Source organism: Lepus europaeus, chromosome 2, assembly GCF_033115175.1.
Source record: "Lepus europaeus isolate LE1 chromosome 2, mLepTim1.pri, whole genome shotgun sequence".
Classification (NCBI taxonomy): domain Eukaryota; kingdom Metazoa; phylum Chordata; class Mammalia; order Lagomorpha; family Leporidae; genus Lepus; species Lepus europaeus.
In genome coordinates this window covers 7783949-7807043 of record NC_084828.1, presented here as the reverse complement: position 1 = coordinate 7807043, position 23095 = coordinate 7783949, and the positions used below count along the sequence as shown (strand labels likewise).

General features: G+C 48.8%; 1 protein-coding gene and 1 long non-coding RNA gene across 5 annotated transcripts in view; one reads left to right on the top strand and one right to left on the bottom strand.

Annotated features, from left to right (window-relative positions):
* Positions 1-440: 440 nt before the first annotated feature.
* Positions 441-4152, bottom strand: LOC133769801 (uncharacterized). The gene is made up of 2 exons (XR_009867274.1): positions 4079-4152; positions 441-1384 (listed from the first exon to the last, which is right to left on the bottom strand). It is a non-coding gene; the product is annotated as an uncharacterized LOC133769801 (long non-coding RNA).
* Positions 3397-23095, top strand: part of DYRK1A (dual specificity tyrosine phosphorylation regulated kinase 1A) — a 143921-nt gene continuing 124222 nt past the window's right edge. Inside the window, exon 1 of one of the 4 annotated variants that reach the window (XM_062205005.1) lies at positions 3397-3418. The gene's annotated coding sequence lies outside the window, so the exon portion shown is untranslated. Of the gene's footprint in view, positions 3419-4045; positions 4115-4430; positions 4487-4577; positions 4894-23095 lie in introns of those variants that run through there. The other 3 variants (XM_062204979.1, XM_062205015.1, XM_062204989.1) reach the window with 3 other exon arrangements.

Here is a 23095-nt window from a genome sequence, read left to right as displayed (position 1 = left end):
TTCATAGCACAATTGTGATTAGACAAGGCATGGACACACCTGCTGGTGTGAAATGTGTGTGAGTGCACACTTGTCTTCTTAAGAAAGTCGGAAGGGTGGATGCTGTTAAGAACATACAAAGGAGGTGTGTTCCTGAGTGATGCCTACTGGTAATCCTAGCCTACTTACTGCTTTCTGTATGGTAAAATTGTTGGTAATTGCCATAACGGTAATTTTTATTTTTTGTTTGGAACTTGGGTATAGTTGCTTATTAACTTCTTGGTTCATAGCATACTACTATTGTCAGTTTATATAAGGCCTCTCTCATTTTAACTTTGCTTCTTTTTAATAAGTTTTTATATTCACGAATTACTTTTAGTGTCAGAACAACATTTTAAAAAGATTTGTTGATTTACTTGAAAGTCGGAGTTACAGAGAGAAGAGAGAGAGAGAAAAGAGAGAGAGAGAGAGAGAGAGAGAGAGAGAGAGGTCTTCCACCTGCTGTTTCACTCCCCAGATGGCCACAATGGCCGGGGCTGGGCTGGGCCAAGCTGAAGCCAGGAGCTTCTTCCAGGCCTTCCACTTGGGTGCAGGGGCCCAAGCACTTGGGCCATCTTTGCTGCTTTCCTAGGTGCACTACCAGGGAGTGGGATTGGAAGTGTAGCAGCCAGGACTTGAACTTGCACCCCTAGAGGATGCTGGTGCTGCAGGCAGAGGCTTAACTGATTGTGCCGCATGGCAGGCCCCAAGGTCAGAACAGTGAATGACGCTTGTACCAGCAGGGCGATGAAGGGCTTCACTTGTCTGTAAGAACATCAGGGGTGTCAGAAATTGTGAGCGCAGAGATAAGAACATTGGCTGGTTTGTCCATGGACTATTTGCGTTAAAACTCCCAGCAGGAGTCCAACCACTGACGTTCTGACTTAGAGTACAGCATCACCCAGAGCGATCGCCCAGGGATGTGGAGCAAAACCCCTGCTTCACTTGGACCTCTGGGTTTCCGTTAGCACCAGAACGCCCACAAAGTAGGCACCTCAACAGAAACGTATCGTGTCCCAGGTAAGACGTCTCAGCTCCAGGTGGGCATGGGGCTTCCCGACGATGGCCTGTTCCAGGCCTCCCGGCCACTTGCCCGCACTCTCTGGCTTCGGCTTGCAGAGGTCATCTCCGTGTCTTCTGTGTATGTGGGCCTCCAAACTTCTCCTTTGCACCAGGGCACCAGTCACCTGGGATCAGGGCACATCACAGAGACCTCCTTTAATCGGGGTTACCTCGGTGACAACCCTGCTTCCAAACAGTCTGCCGACACATGGCCTTTGCAGCCACTCCTGGGTTTGAATTCTGACTTCCCCTGCTCACAGGTGGGCCGGCTTGGGGAGAGTCACTTCAGGCCTTGCTCTCTCAGCTGTATAACAGAGATACAATGTTATAGTGAGGATGAGACCTCTAACAGGCGTGGGAAGTAGCTGCCCATTGAGGGATTCTGCTTCTCTGGATTTTCTTAGGCCATCAAACACTTCTAAGTGAAACCCACGGAGAGGGTCTCTCAGCTCTGCACCACGCTGGCATCCATACCAGAGTCCTTCCTGGCTACATGTGTAAGTTATGGCTGGCACCAAACAAGAGAACACACGTAGCCAGGAAGGACTCTGGTAATTAGTGTTTAGGGGAAGCCCACACAAAACCCGTTCACAGCGTTCCATCCTGGGCACGCAGGTCACTGCTGTCTAAAGCAGTCACTCTGGGAGAGAAGCGAGCAGCGTTCTAGACGTGAACGCTGGGGATGCCTCTGACCCCTGTGTGCCTATGACCTGAAGACTTCCCTCACCCCATGAACCCCTCGATCCATCTGAGACGAGGATCTACTCCTGGCGATCTTGTCCTATTCTGTTACTTAGACGTGAATTATGCGAGCTTCCTCCATTGCTAGCAATGAAAACTTGACTCAGGTCTAACTTAGTGGTCAAGGCCGCACTTGCTCAAGTGTGGGGCAGCAGTGAAACCCTGGTGGACGGGCTGGAGTGGGGAGAAGGAGGAGAGCAGGTGGAGGGAGGGAGGGGTTGGTCTTCCAGGTGGAAGTTTGAGCTTGGAAGCACCGGGTGACAACCTCTTTCATGAACAGGGACACCGTTGGCCACTTCCTCTTCCTTAGATGCGAAGCTGTTTGCAGACCTCAATTACATTAGGAGGGCAAGTTTGAAAACACCAGCAATCCAGAACTTTCTTTTATTTTAGGCAGTCATGAGAATCAGTCTGAAGCTAGCCACTTGCCTAATTTTTTTTTTTGCCAAATTTATTTCAGGTCCGGTCTGATTACTTCCAGGGCCTTTGCTCATTTGAATGATCGCCTTCATCTATCAGTGTTGTAACTGTAAACTGTGGGAGGGGAATTCTGTTGGAAATTTACACGGGCTGCAGGCTTTCACTGGGATTTCTCCTTCTACACCTGCGTTTGTCAGACTGTGTCCGTGGCTAGTCTGTGAGGAGACCGAGCCCAAGACCCCGACAGGGACACGACCTGCACACGGCGAAGTCAGGCTCAGAAATCAACCAACAGATGAGCGACTGCGTGCAGGCACCGTCCGCACAAACGCTGATTAGACCCCAGTACCTGGGGGGGGGGGGCACAGCAGACCATCCCCGCGTGGGAGGGGTACGCGGACTAGCAGACCCGGGGCCGGTGTCGCGGACGGGCTGCGGCCGCGGGCGCCCACGGCGGGGTCTGCAGCGGAGGCCCGGACGTGCTCCCACGTGGCAGGGCCCGGCCGCGCGTCAGCCGCAGGGGCACCCCGGCTGCGGCCGCGGCGCCCGGGATTCCTGGGATGCCCGGGGCGCGCGGCCTCCTCCCCGCCCCGCCGCCCCCGCCGCGCGCCCGCCCGAGAACGGCTCGTCCGCGCGGCCCCCGGGAAGGCAGCGGCCGCACCGCGGTGAGAGCCCTCGGGCCCGGGCGCGCGGGGTGGGCTCCCCGGCTCCCCGCCCCGCGGCCGCGCGCGCCCCTCCCCCCGGCGCGGAAGCGCGGGAGGCCGCGCGCGCTCCCGGGGCCGCAGTCGGCGCGGGCGCGGCGGGCGCGGGGCGGGGCGAGGCGGCGGCCGGGCCCGTGCGCGAGCGCCCGCCGCCTCCCCGGCCGCCTCGCCCCCGGCCCGGCCGTCCCCCTCCGCACCCCTCCCCCGAGCGAGTCACGCGCCCTCCTCTGACACCCGTAGCGGGCCCGAGCTCCGAATTTATCCTTCACGTGACCCGAGGGGGGCTGGGTGGTTGGCTGGGGACCGAGGGGGCGCAGGAAAGGAGGGAACGGAATCTGCCGTTTCCCGGGCAACAGGCCCCGCCCGCCGGCTTGGGGCCGGGGGGGCGGGCGCAGGACGTCAGCACGTCAGCCGGGGTTTTGCGCTTTGATTGACAGTTGCCATAGCGACCGGGTCGGTCCGTCGCCATTTTGTTGGTTGGTTTTTTTTTAAACCCTTTCGCTTCCCGCCCGAATAATAATAAAAAGCCCCATTGGAGTGAGGCGGGGGTGGCGGCGGCGACCGCGGCGGGGGGATCCGGGGAGCCTGCTGCCGTCGCTGCTGCTGATCGCGGCCCAGGTCGGGCTCGGGGAGCGGACACCCCGAGCGGGGGGTGCGGGCGCCGCCGCCGCGGCCGCCGCCGCCGCTGCTGCTGCTGTTCCTGCTGCTGCTGGTGGTGCCGCTGCCGCCGCCGGCCAGCGAGCGGGCGGGCGGGACCGGTGTGAGTGTGTGTGTGCGAGGCAGCGGGCGTGCGTGCGTGTGTCTGTCTGTCCGTGCGGGCTCTCGGGGGCGGGCGGTTCGGGCGCTCCTGGCGGAGAAGCCGCCGCCGCCGCCGCCGCCGCCGCTCGGGCCCCGGCGCTTCTCGCTGCGCAGCGTCGGAGCGCGCGCCATTTTGTGCGATTTACAAAATCCTCCTCGGGAAGAAGCCGCCGCCGCCGCCGCCCTCCACGCCGGGCCCGGGGACTGCGGTGTTCGGCGGGCAGGGCGCCGCCGGAGCGCGGCTGAGGCGGCTGAGGCGGCTGCGGCGCGGCCCGGAGCCGGGGGCGCCGGGGGCGCCGGGGGCGGCGCTGGCCGCGGAGGCCGCGGCTGAGACTCACCGGAGGGAGCGGCGCGGGCGCCCCGCCATCGTCCCGGTGAGTGTCCGGCGCGGCGGCCGGCCGGGCGCGGGGAGGGACCTGCCATCTTAGGAGGAGGCGCCCGGGGCCCGGGCAGGGAGCCCGCAGGCCGCGGCCCGGCGGGGAGGCGGGAGCGCGGCGAGGGCGGGCGCGGGGCCGCGGCCTCCGGGGAGCCGGGCCTGGGGGCCGCGGCCCGCGCCGGCCCTTCCCTGGGCGGAGGGGAGGAGGCTGCGTCCCTCCTCCTCCTCCTCCTCCTCTTCCTCCTCATCCTCTTCCCCCAGCTCCTCCCTCGTCCCTCCTCTCGGTCCCCACCGGCGTGGGAGCCGCCGGGCTCCTCCGCAAGGACAAGGCTCGGGCTGAGCGGCGGGGCCGCGCCGGGCGCCGGCGAAGGTCGGGGGGCCGCGCCGGGGCCGGGGTGCGGGGCGGCGGTGGCCTGCTCGGGTCGAGATGGATACCTGTGTATCGCAGCAAAACTTGGCGAGGCTATTTATAGGCGCAGGCCCGCCGGCTGTCTGAGCACTCGGCGGAGGCCTCCCCCCACCCCCTCCAGCCCGAAACAGTTAAAAATGGCAAAATCCGTGAGTCCGTGGCCGCCTGTGCCTTCCGCCCGTCCCTGGATCCTAGGACTCCCACACTGCAGGTGCAGCGCTTGGATGCCGGCACCGTTTGCTTCTGGAATTCCGCCCCGATGGTCGGAAGAGACCCCGTCTGCATTGTTTTCGCCTGTAGAGATCAGGGCGGATGGTGGCTGCCACTCCTCTCACGGCTGTGGGGATGTTTTACCCCGTGTGCTACCGGTAGGAGGTGATAACCCATTTTACAGATGGGCACATTGAGCCCGGAGAGGGGGCAGTGACTCCTCCAAGGTCACACAGCCGGGGCTCCCGGAGCCAGGGGGGCTGGCTAGGTTCTAACTAGCAAATTTCGGAACGACTTGCGTGCAGTGACTCAGGGTTCGATTCTAAGAGACTGTGTCCACTTACGGCTTTTGGCATGGGATTGACTTTGTAGTTTGCAGGGGTGGAGCGGCAAGGCGGAGGTGAGCCTCTTTAATGAGACTTGCCAGCCCCTCTCTCCCCGAGGAAAACCAGGCAGTCGATTTTTGAATGGGAGGAATTCATATTCCTTGGTGCTTCTTAGTCTTCACACTTAATTTTAATTATAGACATCCTTAAAGTGTTAGGAGTCGTAAAGTTTTGTGTAGTTATTTTCAGTCATTTTTCCCTTTGAATATTTAGATTTCTTCTGTACCTTATACACGTCCAAAGTGTTTAATAATGAATACACTTAGTACTTTGATTTCGAGGTATTTTAGTAATTCAGTGGAATTACCTTTAGCCTTTTTTTTTTTTAAAAAAATGTTATTCATTTGCTTTAAGAGGATACTCCTTTCAGATAGGTAATAAATCTGAAGCTAGGGCTAAAATTCGGCACGCCAAGGTCGTGCACTGAAGAGGACTGTGTCAGAGAAGCGGCGGTTTAAGGAAGAAGTTTATTTGGTTATAGTCAATGTTTCATGTACGTATGACTTAGACCTGGAGTACTCCGGGCTTTGGGCGCATTTGTCTTGGCATAGCAGTGGTGTTTATGGTAGCTGTCCAAGTTGATCTAGACTTCAAACCTTGCCAGGAAGTTAAGGACTCCTGTCAGTGTCTGCACCACGTTCCTTTCTAAGAAGGTTCGGTGTGCTTGGGAGAGGCCTAGGCCAGCAGTTAATCACTGTGAGAGGAGGGCTCACCACTGTGCACTTAGGGTGGGTACTGAAGAAATTTTAGATTTGGAGAAATAGGCTCAAATGAATGAATTATTGGTAAGAGTGAGAGGAATCTAGTGAGATCGTACTCTTAGAAATTTGAGATTTCAAGACATTTTGGTGGTACCTATTAGAAACTTAACCGACATAAAAAATTACTGTGTACTAGAAACTAAAACATTAATGTCAGCCCAGTTTTTTAGTGGCTCTAACATTCAAGATAAATGAAAATATTCTGCTTTAGTGCAATATCTTGTTTGGCATTGTGGATAGTTTAAATAAAGACCCTTGAAAATTATTTCCTCTGTATTTTCTGATACCTACCACTTAGTTTTATTTATGGAAAGTTATTGTGTATTGTGTTCATGACTTAACTACATAGGGCTGGGGAGTGTTTAAACAACTTGGGTTTTCATAGTATTTTGAATATTTAGCTATTTAGCTACAAAGGCAGAGTTGAAGATAACTTATTACAAACATTGCTACAAGGACCTTTGGCATGCATTTCGTCTTGTAACCATGCAAAGAGAATGCTGGTTTGTATTGCATTTTGACTGTTACTTGAAAACCATGTTTTTTTTTTTTTTTAATTATTATGCTGTCATATAACTTCATCTCTAAGTACTTAAGTGTTTTTTTTTTTTTTTTAATTATTCCATTTATTTGAAAGGCAGAGTTATAGAGAGGCAGAGAGAGAGAGAGAGAGAGAGAAGACAGAGTCTGCTGGTTCACTCCCCAGATGGCTGCAGTGGCTGGAGCTGGGCTGATCTGAAGCCAGGATCCAGAGCTTCTTCCGGGTCTCCCATGGGAGTGCAGGGGCCCAAGGACTTGGGTCATCTTCTGCTGCTTTCCCAGGCCATAGTAGAGAGCTGGATCGGAAGTGGAGCAGCTGGGACTTGAACCAGCACCCATATGGGATGTCAGCATTGCAGGCATTGGCTTTAAAAAAGAAATATCTTAGAAGTTTAGTTTGCCCAGAAGTGTTTTCATGTACATGTTTGTGATTGGCAGGTATCTAGCTATGGGAAGAAAATTTGGATAGAAATACTTGCATTAGGGTAGGAAGGGAATTGTCTTTTACATGACATGAAAGTAAGAGTAATGGTAGAGGGGCGTAACTTGTGACCTTGTTGGCATCAGTAATTAGGTTTGTGTCGGTTTATTTTTGCTTTGACATTAGCTTTCTCCTAACAGGGGAGAGCTTTCCTATTTCCTGTGCTCACCTGTCAGTTCTTCCTCCTCCCTGATACCCCTTCCTCCCCTCCCCCCAGGAAAACCTAACCATCCAAACCTATCAAAACCCCAGGACTTCATAGAGTCTTTATCAAGAACGTGGCACTTTGTTCCCCAAATTATTATTAGTGTTATATAATGTCTTACAGTCTTTTATAGTATTCTTGAGTAACTTAATCTGTGAACTAGAATGTTTTATTTCCTGGTGAGTGTTTTGGTAATTTTACTTCCATAAACAGTTGTCTTTTTGATTTGGAAGTAAAGATATTACTTGAAACTTGTCAAGACATGGTCGCCTGAAACTTGATCCTAACACAGTGGCCTTGTCAGAAGCGAGTTGTGCGCCTGTGTAGTAAGTAACACTTATGTGTACCGAGTGGCTGTGCCTTCTAACAGACTCCTCAGCACATGTTATCTTGGCCATTGGGCAGTCAGTAGTTTGATGGTAATTCATAGCCCAAACCTTGCACAATTTTTGGTTAAAAATTTGGGAGAGTTAAGATTTGTGTTTAGGCTGGCGCCGCGGCTCACTAGGCTAATCCTCTGCCTTGCGGCGCCAGCACACCGGGTTCTAGTCCCGGTCGGGGTGCCGGATTCTGTCCCGGTTGCTCCTCTTCCAGGCCAGCTCTCTGCTGTGGCCCGGGAGTGCAGTGGAGGATGGCCCAAGTGCTTGGGCCCTGCATCTGCATGGGAGACCAGGAGAAGCACCTGGCTCCTGGCTTCGGATCAGCGCGGTGCGCCGGCCGCAGCGGCCATTGGAGGGTGAACCAACGGCAAAGGAAGACCTTTCTCTCTGTCTCTCTCACTGTCCACTCTGCCTGTCAAAAAAAAAAAAAAAGATTTGTGTTTAATTACATGTAAAAACCCATCAAATAATTTTTAAATTACCTAAAATTTCTCCTCAGTTTTCTTTCCATGAGGAAATCCTTTGAAGTCTTTCCCGTTGTCCCCTCTGTTTTGTTCAGCTAGAATGAAAAAGTCCAGCCCGGAAGTCAAGAGGCCTTAGGTTCACGTTTTGGTGTAGGAAAGAAACAGTGACTTGGAAACATTGCATCGGGTGAACCAGCTGACTGTTGTTGAAAAGTTGATGCTTTTGCTTTCAGGTCCTACTGACAGGTTCCATAAGGAGTTAACATTTCTTAGTAGAGGTAGTACCTTAACAGTGAACATTGATGTGGTTCCTTGTGGGCCAGCTTTTTGCTAAATATAGAACCATTTTGGATTCTTGTCAATTAGTTCTACCACAGCTATGTGCTGTGTGTTCAAGGAGGTTTTTTTTTTTTTTTTTTTAATGTTGTTAAAACTAAGTTTTGGCAAAGTATATGCATATATGTTATGTGTATTTTTTCTGTTTGAGGACACATGCTCCATGAGTACTGGTTTAAAATGTGTCTGTACTCTTGCCTGCCGATGAATTACTTTGAGTTTAATTTCCCCATAATTGAAATACTGTTTATTTTTTAGAGGGCCTAGTGAACACGAGAGGAAACTGATTTTCAGAATCATTTTTGTTTTAAGTAATAGCTCATTAAGTAATCTAAGAATTTTTCCAAATTATGAAATTTCCAGTAAAGTTTTTTTTTTTTTTTTAATTGTGGGCATTTGTGGTTAAGGTTTGCATCGTGGCACACGTGTTTGGTAGAAGATGCTGCAGCTGTGACACCTGTCCAGACTGTTGGCTTCTTGTTATGGGTAGCAGGTGAGGCAGCATGGTGCCATGGAAAGATCTTTGGGAGATGGTGAGCTGAGCATCCTGGGCCAGGCAGATCTGCGTGCCACGAGGTTCTACCGCTCAGTGGCTGTGTCAGCTGCAGACCAGCGGGTGGGAGCCACGCTAGGGTCCTTGTAAAGACTGAGATAACGCGTGCACACTTCTTCATAGCCTCTTCTCGCCTTTCGCTTCCCCGCTGTCCATTTATGCTCATCCTGGAGTCTCCGAGAGGCCTTCCTCAAGCCCCAGTCCAGGTGAGGTTCCTTGGCCAAGCGTTCCTGGCCAAGAAAGGCCCTCTGCTTTTTTCTAATTATATATTACTCACTTGGTGTCAGTCTCTTCCTGGCCGTTAGATTGTAAGGTCTGTTGGACAGCAGTCCATGTTGATTATGGCTGTGACTCAGTGTCTGGCACACACCCAGTTACAGAGATTGAGGGGACTTGAGAAAGTTTGTGGAGAATAGAATTGAAGTGTTTATTTTAGTGCAAAAAGTTTTTGAAATTCACACACAATGCTTTGATAACATTCACTTCCCATTAGCTTCTTGTAGACCCATCCTGTATACATGTACATGGAGTTGATGGATTGAGGAACCTGCATGTTGAATCCTGCCTGGTTAACTCCATGATCTTCGGCAAAACAGCTTCTGTGCTCGTCAGTATCCTATAAGCCAAGTGTGGTTAGCACCAGGTAGCTTGCTCAGGATTTTGAGCGCATAAAATGAGATACTCTAATGAGATCCTTTTAAGAGTGTAAAATGCCATATTAGTTGGAGCTGGTACAATGGTAATAATCTCAGTTGTGGGGTTTCTATAGGAAGTTTTATTGTGACAAAATAGGCATTTAGAGTTTTAGCTTTTCTGAGTTGATCAGTAGTGATTGCTTAGTATTATTAATTTTTTTTTTTTTTGGACAGGCAGAGTTAGACAGTGAGAGAGAGTGACAGAGAGAAAGGTAGTATTTCTTATTAATTGAAACTTTCTCTGTGCGTTAGTTAGGATGTGGATGGGACTTAAGTCTGACTAAATGCAGTGGCTTCCGTGAGAAGTTTATTTTTCCATCATAAAACAGCGGGATAGGTGCTCTAAGGCCGCTGTGGGGGCTCTGTGACGCGGGGACACTTGGATAGGTGCTGTAAGGCCGCTGTGGCGGCTCTGTGACAAGGGGACACTTGGATAGGTGCTCTAAGGCCGCTGTGGTGGCTCTGTGACGCGGGGACATTTGGATAGGTGCTCTAAGGCCGCTGTGGCGGCACTGTGGCGCGGGGACACTTGGATAGGTGCTGTAAGGCCGCTGTGGCGGCTCTGTGACGCGGGGACACTTGGATAGGTGCTGTAAGGCCGCTGTGGCGGCTCTGTGACGCGGGGACACTTGGATAGGTGCTGTAAGGCCGCTGTGGCGGCTCTGTGACGCGGGGACACTTGGATAGGTGCTGTAAGGCCGCTGTGGCGGCTCTGTGACGCGGGGACACTTGGATAGGTGCTGTAAGGCCGCTGTGGCGGCTCTGTGACGCGGGGACACTTGGATAGGTGCTGTAAGGCCGCTGTGGCGGCTCTATGACGCGGGGACACTTGGTTCTCTCTGTCTTGCTGCTCTCCTGCGCTTTAGGAGTTGCGCCCCAGCACGACGACGGTGCAGGAATAGGGGACGGGGAGGCACACCCCTTTCCATTACAGGCAGGTCTGGAGTGGGCATACGTGACTTCTGTTTACATCCTGTTGGCTAGAGCTTGGTTGTGTGGCTATATGTAGCTGCAAGGGAGGCTGAGACTGTGGTCTTTGGCAGGGCGGCTCTCTGTTTCTACTGAAGAATGGAGAATGATGAAAAATACTACCAGTCACGCTTTCAAATGTTTTTGAAGAAACTTCCAGAAACACACTTTGAAATGACAGCTAATTGCACTAATTAATAAATCTTGTTTTCTATATTTGGTTGTTAATCTTTTGAACTATAAAGTACAAATTCAAATAGATCATCTATTACATAATATATATGTATGTGTATATTTATGGTTAGAAAAATGTAGCTTATGCTTTTAGTATTGCATAATAGCATTTTCCTGATACTTTTCTGGTATAACACGATTGCTGTGATCATATCCTTTGTAAACAGTATTTGCAATCTTAAGTTTTTAGATCATTGTTACTAACCTACTGGACTGTGCTGTGTGTTCTTGCTCCTGTCTTCAGCAAACAGTGCTAGAATACCACTTGGATCGTGTCAGAATTTCAGTAAATGCTTGAGTTACTGAACATTACAAGAGGTATGGTAGCCGTGATGCTTGAAATAACTTACTATCCAGCATCTTTCTCTGTAGTTTCTGTGGCTTTTTTTAAAAAATTATTTTTCGAGAGAGATGGGGATGAAGGGGGTGAAGGAAGATAGAATCAAAGAATCAGTCACTCCCCAGGTGCCCACAACAGCTGGAAGATGTGGGGGCTGCGGAAGCGAAACTGGGAACTCAGTCTGGGTCTTGATTTCACCAGTGCCTCCCACGGTTTGCAACAGCAGGAAGCTGGAGTCAGGATCCAGGGCTGGGAATTGAACCTGGGTGTGGTGTTGTGGGACATGGGTGCTAAGTAATTTCCAGGCCCAAATTGCTGTGGGTTTGAAAAAAGAGGCAGATAGTGGATTCCTTTGAACTCAGATATTAAGTCTAGAGAGGACTTGGGAAAACTAATGGTTCTCAAGCAGTCTTCTGGAGAACTTGTCCAAGTTATATGGTTCTCGGGTTAATTCTTTTCTTCTTTAGGTTGGAGTGATGTTCTGGAGTTGGCGTTCTTAGTAAGGACTCCAGGTAGTTCCTAGGCAGTGGGACATTTTGAGAAGCACTGAAGGAAATGGATGCAAAAAGCTAAGTGCGTGACCAGTGCCGCAGAATAAAGTGGGTGTGTATGGGACAGCGCTGTGGCGTCGTGAGTTAAGCCACCTGTGATGCTGGCATCACATGTGGGCACCCATTCAAGACCCGGCTGCTCCACTTCCAATCTAGCTCCCTGCTAATGTGCCTGGGAAAGCAATGGAAGGTGGCCCCTGCACCGATGTGGGAGACCTGGACGAAGCTCCTGGCTCCTGGCGTTTGGCTTCAGCCTGCCACAACCCTAGCTGTGTGGACATCTAGGGAGTGAACCAGCAGCTGGAAGATCTTTCTTTCTAACTTTGCCTTTCAAGTAAATAAAATATAACCTTTAATAAAAAAGAATAAGTAGTGTGGCACAGGGCTTAAGCCAACCCTTGCCATATTGGCATCCCGTATTGGAGTGCCAGTTCCAGTCCTGAGTCTGGGTTGCTTTGCTTCTGATCCAGCTCCCTGCTAACTTACCTAGGAAGGTGATGAGTGATGGCCCTAGTACTTGGGTCCCTGCCGTCCATGCTGGAGACCTGGATGGGGTTTTGGGATCCTGGTTTGGCTTGGCCTATCTTGGCCCTTGTCGCCATTTGGGGAGTGAAAGATCTCTCTTTCTCTCTGTCTCTCTCTGTTTCGTTGTCACTCTGCCTTTTAAGCAAATAAATCTTAAAAATCAGGCTGGAATTAGTATTAGTTTTTTTTTTTTTTTAATAAAGATGTTATTATATTTGAGAGGTAGAATTACCTACAGTGAGAGGGAGAGACAGAGAGAAAGGTCTTCCTTCTGTTGGTTCAGTCCCTAGGTGGCCACAACAGCCGGAGCTACACTGATCCGAAGCTAGGAGCCAGATGCCTCCTCCTGGTCTCCCACATGGGTGCAGGGGCCCAAGCACTTGGGCCATCTTCCACTGCTTTCCCAGGCTATAGAAGAGAGCTGGATCAGGAGTGGAGCAGCCAGGACTCAAACAGGCAGAGGATTAACCTACTGTGCCACAGTGCTGGCCCCTAGTATTAGTTTTCATGACTTTTGATTCTTTGAAAAAGTGTAGGGGACAAGGAGTTCTGGGTGCACTGAGATTTTGTATGGATAGCTGTCATTCTAAATTACACTGCATTTTATGTGTGAGCTCCTTCCTCATGAATGGTTGGCTCACTCAGCTGTCCTTTTTAGTCCTGTAGAAAAAGTGTGATTGAGTGCGATGAATACTTAAAGGTAATGTTAGTATCAGTACTATAGTGGGCAGTATATATATCAGCATTAAGGTATATGGGTAGGTAAGTATTTTATTTGGCATATTTAGAAGGCATACAAAAATAGGTCTTGTCCCCAGATTGTTACTTTCCTTTTCATCTGATTGGTCACGGTTTTCCTGGTTGAAATTCATTCCATGAGATGAAGGTAAGATCTGGATTCCCTAATTTAAAATGGAGATATTTCTAGGGGGACATTATTTACTTGTTGCTTGCTTAACACTTTATCAGTTAGCTGGTTGTCATTTTAAAAGTTGTAGATTAGCACTTCCATGTTGTAGATTAGCACTTTAGCATGTTTGGAAAACATGTTGGGGAGCTTGGCACCTGTGCCCTTTGCTGAGGAGCGGGAAGGGTTGTGTTGGGGAAGTTTCAGCTTGCGAGAGTCATGGGAGGTTCCTGGGGGGCTTCGCCAATGGCCAGAGGTTGGTCTGCTCCACATCCTCGTGGCTTCCTGTCCTGAGTGGTGGTGATGCGCTGTGGATCGCTGAGGCTCCATGCCACTGGGCGGTATCTCTTCTCTCAGTGTTGGGTACTTGTTCTTTTTAATCACTCGGTCGGGCTTGCTGATAGAGCAGTCCTAACACATACGATGTATAATTTTGATCACCTGGGACATTCCAGTTTTAAAGATGGACGAGTATTTATACTCACAGTTTATACACAAGTCAGCTCCTCCTCCCTTCTCATGTTCCATAGCTAATGGCTCTTGAGTTTTTCCTACCAGGAATTTTCTCTACATATTCATGCACAATTATATGTACTTGCATATATTTTATATATAATATGGATTGTTACAAAACTGTGTTTGGTATAGTCCCTTTTGCTTTCAGTTTTAAGTACATAGACATTGGGGAAGATGTGTTTATGTACACAATATCTCTGCATTTAGCAAATAAAATAAATAGATTCACACTACACAGTTTCACAGCCTTAGCTTATTACCTAGTCTTCTTTGGGAATGTTTTTAATCAATGGATAGAACTTCCCTTGTTTTTTTAAAATTTATCTGACAGGTAGAGCGATAGAGTACTCCCTTCTCCAGTTTACTTCCCAGATGTCTGGGACTGGGCTGAGGCATAGTCAGGAGCAAGGAACTGCATAGGTGGCAGGGACCCACGCAGCGCGCAGGCCACCACCTTCTGTCTCCCAGTGTCTTCAGTGCCAGAGAGCAAGATGGAAGCCAGAGTCAGGTGTTGAACCCAGGCACGTGGATCCAGGACACAGGACACAAGTTTCTTTTCTTTTTAAGATTTATTTATTTACTTGGAAGGCAGAGTTACAAAGAAAGGGAGAGAAAGGGGGATCTTCCATCCACTGGTTCACCCCCCAAATGGATGCAACTGCTGAAGGTAGGCCAATCCGAAGCCAGGAGCCAGGAGTTTCATCCCAGTCTCCCATATGGGTGCAGAGGCCCAAGCTCTTGGGTCATCTTCTATTCTTCCACTGTTTTCCCAGGCCATCAACAAGGAGCTGGATCAGAAGTGGAGCAGCCGGGGACTCAAACTGGCGCCCATATGGGATGCCAGTGCCACAGTAGCTTTACTGGCTATGCCATGGTGAGGGCCCCAGGACTTGGGTCTCTTAACCACTAGGTGAGATGCACACCCTCTCCACCTCCATTTTTTTTTTTTAAGATGTATTTATTTGAAAGGCAGAGTTGCAGAGAGGCAGAGGCGGAGTGGGGAGGGAGAGGTCTTCCATCCCTGGTTCATTCTCCAAATGGATACAAAGTGTGGAACTGGGCTGATCTGAAGCCAGGAGCTTCTTCCAGGTCTCCCACAGGAATGCAGGGGCCCAAGGACTTTGGCCATCTTCTGCTGCTTTCCCAGGCCATAGCACAGACCTGGATTGGAAGTGGAGCAGCCAGGACTTGAACCAGTGCCCATATGGGATGCTGGAGCTGCAGGCTGGGGCTTTACCCAGTATGCCACAACGCTGGCCTGCTCTTTTGCATTTTAAAGGATTTATTTTCATCTATTTGAAGGGCAGAGTGACAGAGACAGAGAGATCTTCCATCTGTTGTTCGACTCTCCAAATGCCTGCAATAGCCAGGCCAAAGGCAGGGGCCGGGATTTCCACCCGGGTCTCCTGTGAGTGGTAGGGCTGCAAGTACTTGAGCCATCTTCTGCTGCCTCCGTGGATACATGGGGTCGCTGGGACTTGAATTGGCACCGTGCTATGGGATGAGGGTGTCACAAGCAGTGGCTTAACTTGTTGCAACTCAACTTCCTGTTTTTGATCTTTTATTTTATTTTTATTTTTTTAAAGCAGATCCGAAGCCAGGAACCAGGAGCTTTCTCCTGGTCTCATGTGTTGCAGGGCCCAAGGACTTGGACCAGCTTCTACTGCTTTCCCAGGCCATAGCAGAGAGCTGGATCAGAAGTGGAGCAGCTGGGACCAGAACCGGCTCTAATTTGGGATGCTGGCACTGCAGGCAGTGGCTTTACCCGCTACACCACAGTGCCGCCCCTTATTTTATTTTTTTAAAGATTTTATTTATTTGAGAGGTAGAGTTACAGAGAGAGGGAGAGACAGAGAGAAAGGTCTTCTATTCTTTGGTTCACTCTCCAAATGGCCACAATGGCCAGAGCTGAGCTGATTTCAAGCCAGGAGCCAGGAGCCTCCTCCGGGTCTCCCATGTGGGTGCAGGGGCCCAAGCAAGCACTTGGACCGTCTTCTACTGCTGTTCCTGACCAATAGCAGAGAGCTGGATTGGAAGTGGAGCAGCTGGGACTAGAACTGTCACCCATATGGGATGCTGGCACTGCAGGTGGAGGATTAACCTATGCCACAGTGCCGGCCCGTTTTTCATCTTTTAAACAATGCTGCAGTGTTCTTCTTGTGCATATAATTGTATTCTGTGAGTAGTTAGCTATGGAATATATGTTTGTAAGAAAAACTCTTAATTTATGGCTGAGTTTGAGCCTTGTCAGTTGAACTATAACCCTTATATTTTGAATAATGAAATACTCAGATTTTGGTCAAATGTACAGTTAAAATATTTTGTGAATTTCCATTCTTTGTTTCTTCTTGGATGAATAAACACTGCTGATCAATCATAAATGCCTACAGGAAAGGGCACTCTTCATTTGAGTTTCCTTTGATATGATGAGAGGGCAGGAGAGCGTTTTGATTGGGGTGGGTGTTGTGACACAGCAGGTTACGCTGCTGCCTGGGATGCCTGCCTCCCACAGTGGAGTGCCTGGGTTTCAGTCCTGGCCCTGCTCTCCATCCCAGCTTCCTGCAAATGTACATACTGGGAGGCAGCAGGTGATGCCTCCGGCCTGAGGGCCCAGCGGTCCATGTGGGAGACTCAGAGGTTTGGGCTCTGGCTTCAGCTGGTGATCCCCGGCTGTTGCAGGCATTCAGAGAGTGAACCAGCAGATGGGAGACACTTCTTTCTCTCTCTGTCTCCCTCCCTCCTTCTCTCAAATAAATAAAATGAAACGTGTGAATACCCCATATTTTTTACAACAAAAGTAAGATTAGGTTACCTGTGATTGCAGGGTTGAGATGGATGCTTGATGGTTGCCAGCACGTTAGGGGATCAGCATGTGAGGAGCTAGCGGAGCACAGTGAGGGCAGACAGTTTTGGGGATTTGAGCCTGCAGCATGGAGGAGATGGGGCTGGATCTTGATCTGGAGGAGTGGACAGTGGCTTTACCTGGGGACTGGACATCATCTGGAGGAGGTAATGTGGGCAGCCTGTGGTGGTCGAGGTGAGGGTGACAGTGTCACATGCCTGCGTGTAGAGACGTGGTCGTGCCTGTGTTGGGTGTGCTTGGGAAGGGTTCGGGACTATTGTCATGGGAGATGAGAGTGGTGAGATTGCAATATTACAGGGAATTTGAATTTGGGGTGATTGCAGGTTGGTCAGTAGGGGAACCGTGACAGCTCTGTGAGCACTGTGGGGGGAGTCCGGAGGGCAAAGAGCATTTTAGGTATTGTCAGTGTGAGTGAGTCCTAGGAAGTGGTGAGTAGTAGAGGACAGATGGAGAACACCTTAAAAACTCTTCAGTCGCTTAAGTATACTTTAATTTTCAGCGGAACAAAGTGGACACTTCTGGATTTGAACAGCATTGTGGTCAAATTTTTGGTGGTAGAGGGGAGGAGAATTAAACTGTGGTGGCCTGTAGTGGCGTATGTTTTCTGCTGAGGACCTGAAGGACGGTTAAACTGAAATAGAAGTATTGTAGTTTACGCCTTCCCTTAGGCACAGGTGGGGATGCTTCGCAGCACCATTAGGGATGAGTTACACAGTGGGACGTGGGGGAGGCAGTGTTTGAAGCCGTGGATCTGGAAAGGAGAAGATTGTTTCATAATTCACAGTTTGGAAAATGTGGAGGAGATGAGCACGGAGCAGTGCGACTTCTGAGTGCCCTACTGCTTCCCTGAAAAGTCTCCTAGTCCGCTGAGTTTTACACATATCCTGATTGGAAAGCTGATAATCTAAAAAGCATGGTTGTCGGGGGTGATAGAACTATTTATTTGTTGAGCCCATCTAGGGCCAAACATGGCTGCAGAGCCAGCGCATCGGATCCAAGACAAAGGCTGCTGCTGTCTTTGCCATCATGGAAGTTATGTTTTGGTAGGGGAGTCTTTGGTAGGGGAGTCTTTGGAGTAGGCGAAGCACTCAGTCTAGAAGAGACAAATTGAATTTTCATTAACGGGAATATAGACTCAATAAAGTTGAATCATTTTTGATGTTGCTTTTTGAAGGTTAAGAATTTTTGGTCTTATTTTAGAGTCCTTTTGAAAGTGAAAATTTTGAGTTAAAAGTTTATTTGGATATAAGTAGGACTCCAGTCCTACTGTCCATTTTCTGATTTGATCATTTTCCCATGAAAAGAGCTGTCACTGTGGTGATTTGTACTTTATATCAGATGTGTTTCCCTATTGAGAGACACCTCTTTGGAATTACAGATTGTCTTGTAAAATTTTTTCAAAACAGCAGTGGTTAAAAGCTAGTGGGATCTCATTGAGTATTTTATAATTAATTTTATTTTTTGCATTCCCTTACCATGGTTGTATGGTACAGTTTAACACTGGTAAAGCTGGGTGCATTGTTTCAGGAGTTGGCCTGAAGATTCATGGTTACTCAGCAGTATTAGTCATGCAGAGGGGAGACTTGTTTGCTGCGTGAGGCGGAAGTACAGCCCTGTTAAGGATGTGGGTGCACAGGAGTCATGGGATGAAGAGAGTCAACTGAATGGGCGGAAATGGACGAGGGATTTGAGCAAATACATGAGGACTTCAAAAGGTTTGTGGAAAGTGGAATTAAAAGTTCATTTTGGTGCAAACAATTTTGAAATTGATGGATAGTTTTTTTTGTTTACATTGGTTTGTATTTATTTATTTATGCTTACTTGGAAGGCAGAGAGAAATAAATTTTCTGTCCACTGGTTCACTCCCCAAATGCTCACAACAAGCAGGGCTGGACCAGGCTGACGTCAGGACTTGGAACTTGGTCTGGGTCTTCCGTGGGCTTGCAGGGATTCGGGTACTAGAGCCGTCACGTGCTGCTGCTCAGGGTGTGCATTTGCTAAGTGGGGTTGGAAGCCGCTGAAACTTGAACCCAGGCACTCCAGTATGGGGGTGGGCATCTCACATGGTGGCTTCACTGCCGTGCCACACTGCCTGCTTCCATAGTTCCTTCAGATGGACATGTCCCGTAAGCTTTGCAGAAAAGATTTGTTTAGTTGTATATTTGAATGGCAGAGCGGCACAAAGAGCATGGCGGTTGGCTGATCTTCCATCTGCTGGTTCACTCCCCAGATGGCTGCAGTGCCCAGGGCTTGGCCAAGCTGAAGCCAGGGGCTTGGAACGCCTCCTTCCAGGTCTCCCACATGGGTGGCAGGGTCCTAAGTACTTGGGCCTTCTTCTGCTGCCTTCCCAAGTGCATTAATGGGGAGCCGGGGTGGGAAGTGGAATGACCAAGATGGAACCAGCACTCCTGTATGCGATGGTTGTGTCCCAAGCAGAGGCTTAACCCACTGCCTCACAACACTGCCTCTCCCCTCCCCACCATGGTCTTTCTGGAAACTCCTTGTAGAGTATTGTGACCTGCAGACCTCCCTACCTGAGTGACCGGCCGCAGCCTGCAGTGTTGTCTCACAGGTCTCTGGGTCATGTGACTGCGTGTGGCTGCATGGACTCCCGTTCTTGGCCGTGTTCTTGGCTTGGAATCATCACCTCTTGAGTTACCTTTCTGTGCTCCTTTGTCAGTTCAGATGCCCTTTTGACAGCGCTCGGTTCTTGCGGTCTCTTGTCTCCTCCTGTCTGTTGGGGACAGTCGCCAGCTTAGCTCCCAGTGCTTTTTGACTGATGCCTTGCAGAGTTGGGGCAGTGACATTTTGCTCCCTCGGCAATCTCAGGCCTTGTCAGGGTGCTTTTCACATGGTAAGCACTAAATAAACACTTGGTGAATGGATCTGTGAACTAAATATTTGATCTTTACTATAAAGCTGGTCTCAAGGACCAAAGAACTACAGCAGGGGGAGGCTGCATTTGGTGTGAGAGATGAATGGTGAATATAGAAAGCCTTGAGGAAGAAAAAAAAAAAAAGGTGACGCTTTTTGAAAATAGAATTGGGAAGGTCTATACAGTTAGGAGAAAAATGGTTTCTTCCTGTACTAACTCAACAAATGCACGTGACACCTACTAAGTTTTAGGAGCTAGGTGACTGGGAGTGTGCAGTGGGGAAATGGTGCCTTCTCTGTTAAAGGAGTACAGTCAGTGACCTACTGAAGTCAGTACAGTCCTACTGGAGAGCAGTCAGCCTGGATGTGCACTCTTGCTGGCCAACAGTAAATTCATTCAAGAATTACAGTGGGAATGCAGATCCAGTGCCTCTGGTAGTTTTGAGTGCACACTTAAAATAAGCTCCAGCTTTGACTGAATTTAAAAAGTGACAAGAAAGCTCTTTTGGCATTAAATTCTGCTTCAGGTTTGGAGAATGAATCAAGAGTGGTTGAAGGCAAGTTTATTGTGTGGACAGGTCATAAAAGAATGAGTCTAGTAGTTAGAAAATTCCTGAAGCTGTTGACCATGTCAGGTGAATGAGTTTTTAAAAGCTTGTAAGAAATTTATTTCAATGTAAATTTGTAACCTTTCTCAGTGACTAGTTTTTCTAATAAATATTTGCAAAAGCAAATATTCATATGATTTATTAAAAGTCTGCTCTCTCTGTTTGGTCCTGTGGTAGGCCCTTGGGACATAGTCGTTAATCAGATGACTGCGTGGTCCCTGTCCTTGGTAAGCTTTTCCTCATGATCAGAGTGCACTGGAAAGAAACCTAGGGGAAGTGTGGCTTGGATGAATGGATCTCTCTCTCTACTTGTCTGTTCTTGAACTTGGTTTTGATGGCAACACTTTAGACTACTTTAAGCTAAATGTTGCTTTATCTGTTTACAATACATATGTGTGGGTAACATTTGTAATACCAAGGTAAAACAAAAACTTCAACCTCTAGGGCAGTCATTATTTTTTTAATGATTATTTTTTTGAAAGCCAGAGTTACACTGAGCAAGAAGCAGAGGCAGAGAGAGAGAGAGAGAGAGAGAGAGAGAGAGAGAGAGGTCTTCCACATGCTGGTTCACTCCCCAGTTGGCCACAACGGCCTGAGCTGCATCTATCCGTAGTCAGGAGCCAGGAGCTTCCTCCAGGTCTTCCCATGTGGGTGCAGGGGCTCAAGGACTTGGGTCATCTTCTACTGCTTACCCAAGCAGGAAGCAGAGAGCTGGATTAGAAGTGGAGCAGCCAGGACCCAAACTGGCATCCATATGGGATGCCGGCACTGCAGGTGGTGGCCTCACCTGCTAAGCACAGCACCGGTCCCTTAGGGCAGTTATGTTTTAAAAGAAGTGTTCATAGAAATTTCAGTTTTGTCTCTTAAAAAATAAGCTACTATTTAATCATCACAGAAGCTAATATTAGCAGATATTAACCGTTACCTGCTATAGGTCAACCACTGTGCACAGTCATTATTAGTAACTTGATATTTTTTGCAGTCCTACAAGGTAGTTGATGTTTCTGTTTAAGTTAGAAAAGTAAGATGTGGGGAAGTAAATGTGCTTTCGTCCTAATAGGGTGCATATGCTGCCTTCAGATTATAAAAGCCCAGTGAGCAGTAAAATGCCCTGAGGTTAAACATAGGGAGAAAAGGAAAGAGAAATGTGAAACTTCTGCAATCCATTCATTGAAGACATAGATAAAAGTTGAAGCATGCTGGAATTGATGCCTTGTGCTAATGGATCTTTAGTCTTTTGGATGATAAACAAGAAAATCTGATACCTTGCTCTTTGTGAAATTCTTCACCGCATCGCCAGGAGGGAGAGAGTTGTTTGCGTTATGAAAGCCAGTTGCTCACTTTCCCTGTCTTCTGCAGTTAGCATGCAGTCATGTGAGCTGGGGCGCCCACTCCTAAGTGCACCTGACTTCATCGGACGTCAGTGATTTGCAGAAGCAGGCAAAGCTTTGTAGGATCTGTGTCTGTGGTACAAGGGAGGCAGTTGGCAGCTCTCTCTGCTTTCCAGAGGCAGCAGTGACAAGAGTGTTCAGTTGCAGCATTTAGTTCTTGGGGCCAGTGCTGTCAGTGCAAGCCGCAGCGACTGAATCTTGTGTTGTCTTCATTGGACCAGATTGTGGTTTGGATTTTGGGTGCTCTTTACTATGTAGCTTTCCAACCTGGCCCCACTGGGGTTTTATGAGTCGCCTAATATACTTTAATAACTTCCTTTTTGACTTAAACAAAGCCAGAGCTACATTTTGTTTGCAGTTAACAACCTTTATTTAGACAGTGGTAGTTAAGATTAAAGAAAATTCAGGTTTGCTTGCATCTAGGTTGGAATTTATTAATGAGAAGAGTTTATATATTAAGTGAAATATCTAAAAAACAGCTTATTTATTGATTTAATTGATTTGCTGAATTTCAATGCCTGTTGTAGGCCAGACAGGTTCTAGGTGTTGAGGATACAGGAGGGACAAGATAGGCAAGAGCCCTGCAGTCACAGAGCTTCCATTCTAGGATGTGGGGTAAGAAGGCAGGCAGCGTAATTTCAGAAAGTGATGAATGTCAAGAAAATGAAGATGGACTAATGTGATTGATGAGTGGGGTATGTGTGTGTGTGTGTCTGTATGTTTAGAAGTTGTATCTTACAAGACATTTAGTTTGTATTTTAGTGTCAGAAATCATGACTTCTCCTTTTCACTGTGAGGTGGTAGCATTCTGAATTTGCCCTCCCACCATAAACGTGGAAGACTGGGCAGAACACATGGTATCTGTTTTCAGATACTGAACGACTAGCACAGGACTGTGTTCCCTGACAGATCTTGGCGGTCCAGCTTTCTGTTGGAAAGCAATTTTAAGACTTGAGTGCAGGGAGGAGGATCCCAAACAGAGCCATGTGGAGCAAAGACTGATATTGTGGGCGAGACCAAGAGGTTCTTTTTTTCTTTAAAGATTTATTTACTTGAAAGTCAGAGTTACACAGAGAAGGAGAGGCAGAGAGAGAGAGAGAGAGAGAAGGAGGGAGGGAGGGAGTGAGGGAGGAAGGGAGGTCTTCCATCTGCTGGTTCATTCCCCAGATGGCCACAGCGGCCACAGCTGCGTCGATCTGGAGCCAGGAGTCAGGAGCCAGGAGCCAGGAGCCAAGAACTTCTTCCACGCGGCACAGGGGCCCAAGTCCTTGGGCCTCTTCTGTTTTCCCAAGCCATAGCAGAGAGCTGTTTTGGAAGTGGAGCAGCTGGGACTCGAACTAGCACCCATATGGGATGCCAACACTGCAGGCGGTGGCTTTACCCACTACGCCACAGAGGCAGCCCCGACCAAGAGGTTCTAATGTGAGAAGTATAGCTCTGGAGAGGAAGGAGCTGTGTGGAGAAGGAATCCCGTGTATCTTGCTTACTGGTATTTGGCTGAGTACCAATGTATACATGTATCAGGTGGAGTTTCATAAAGGAACACATGCTGGGGAAGCTGTAAGCAGAACAGTTCTCAAGGAGCTTATTGGATTATTTTACAGTCAGACTAGAAAGATGTCATTAAATGCAGGACCATTGAGACACCAGAAGGGTTAAACAAGTCCTTAAGTAAAGGCCACTCTAGGTCTGTCTGAAAATGTAGAAGGAAGCCTTAAAAGAAGCAAACTAATGGGAAAGTAATGTAATTGCCAACCATTACAGTATCCAGCACTCTAAAA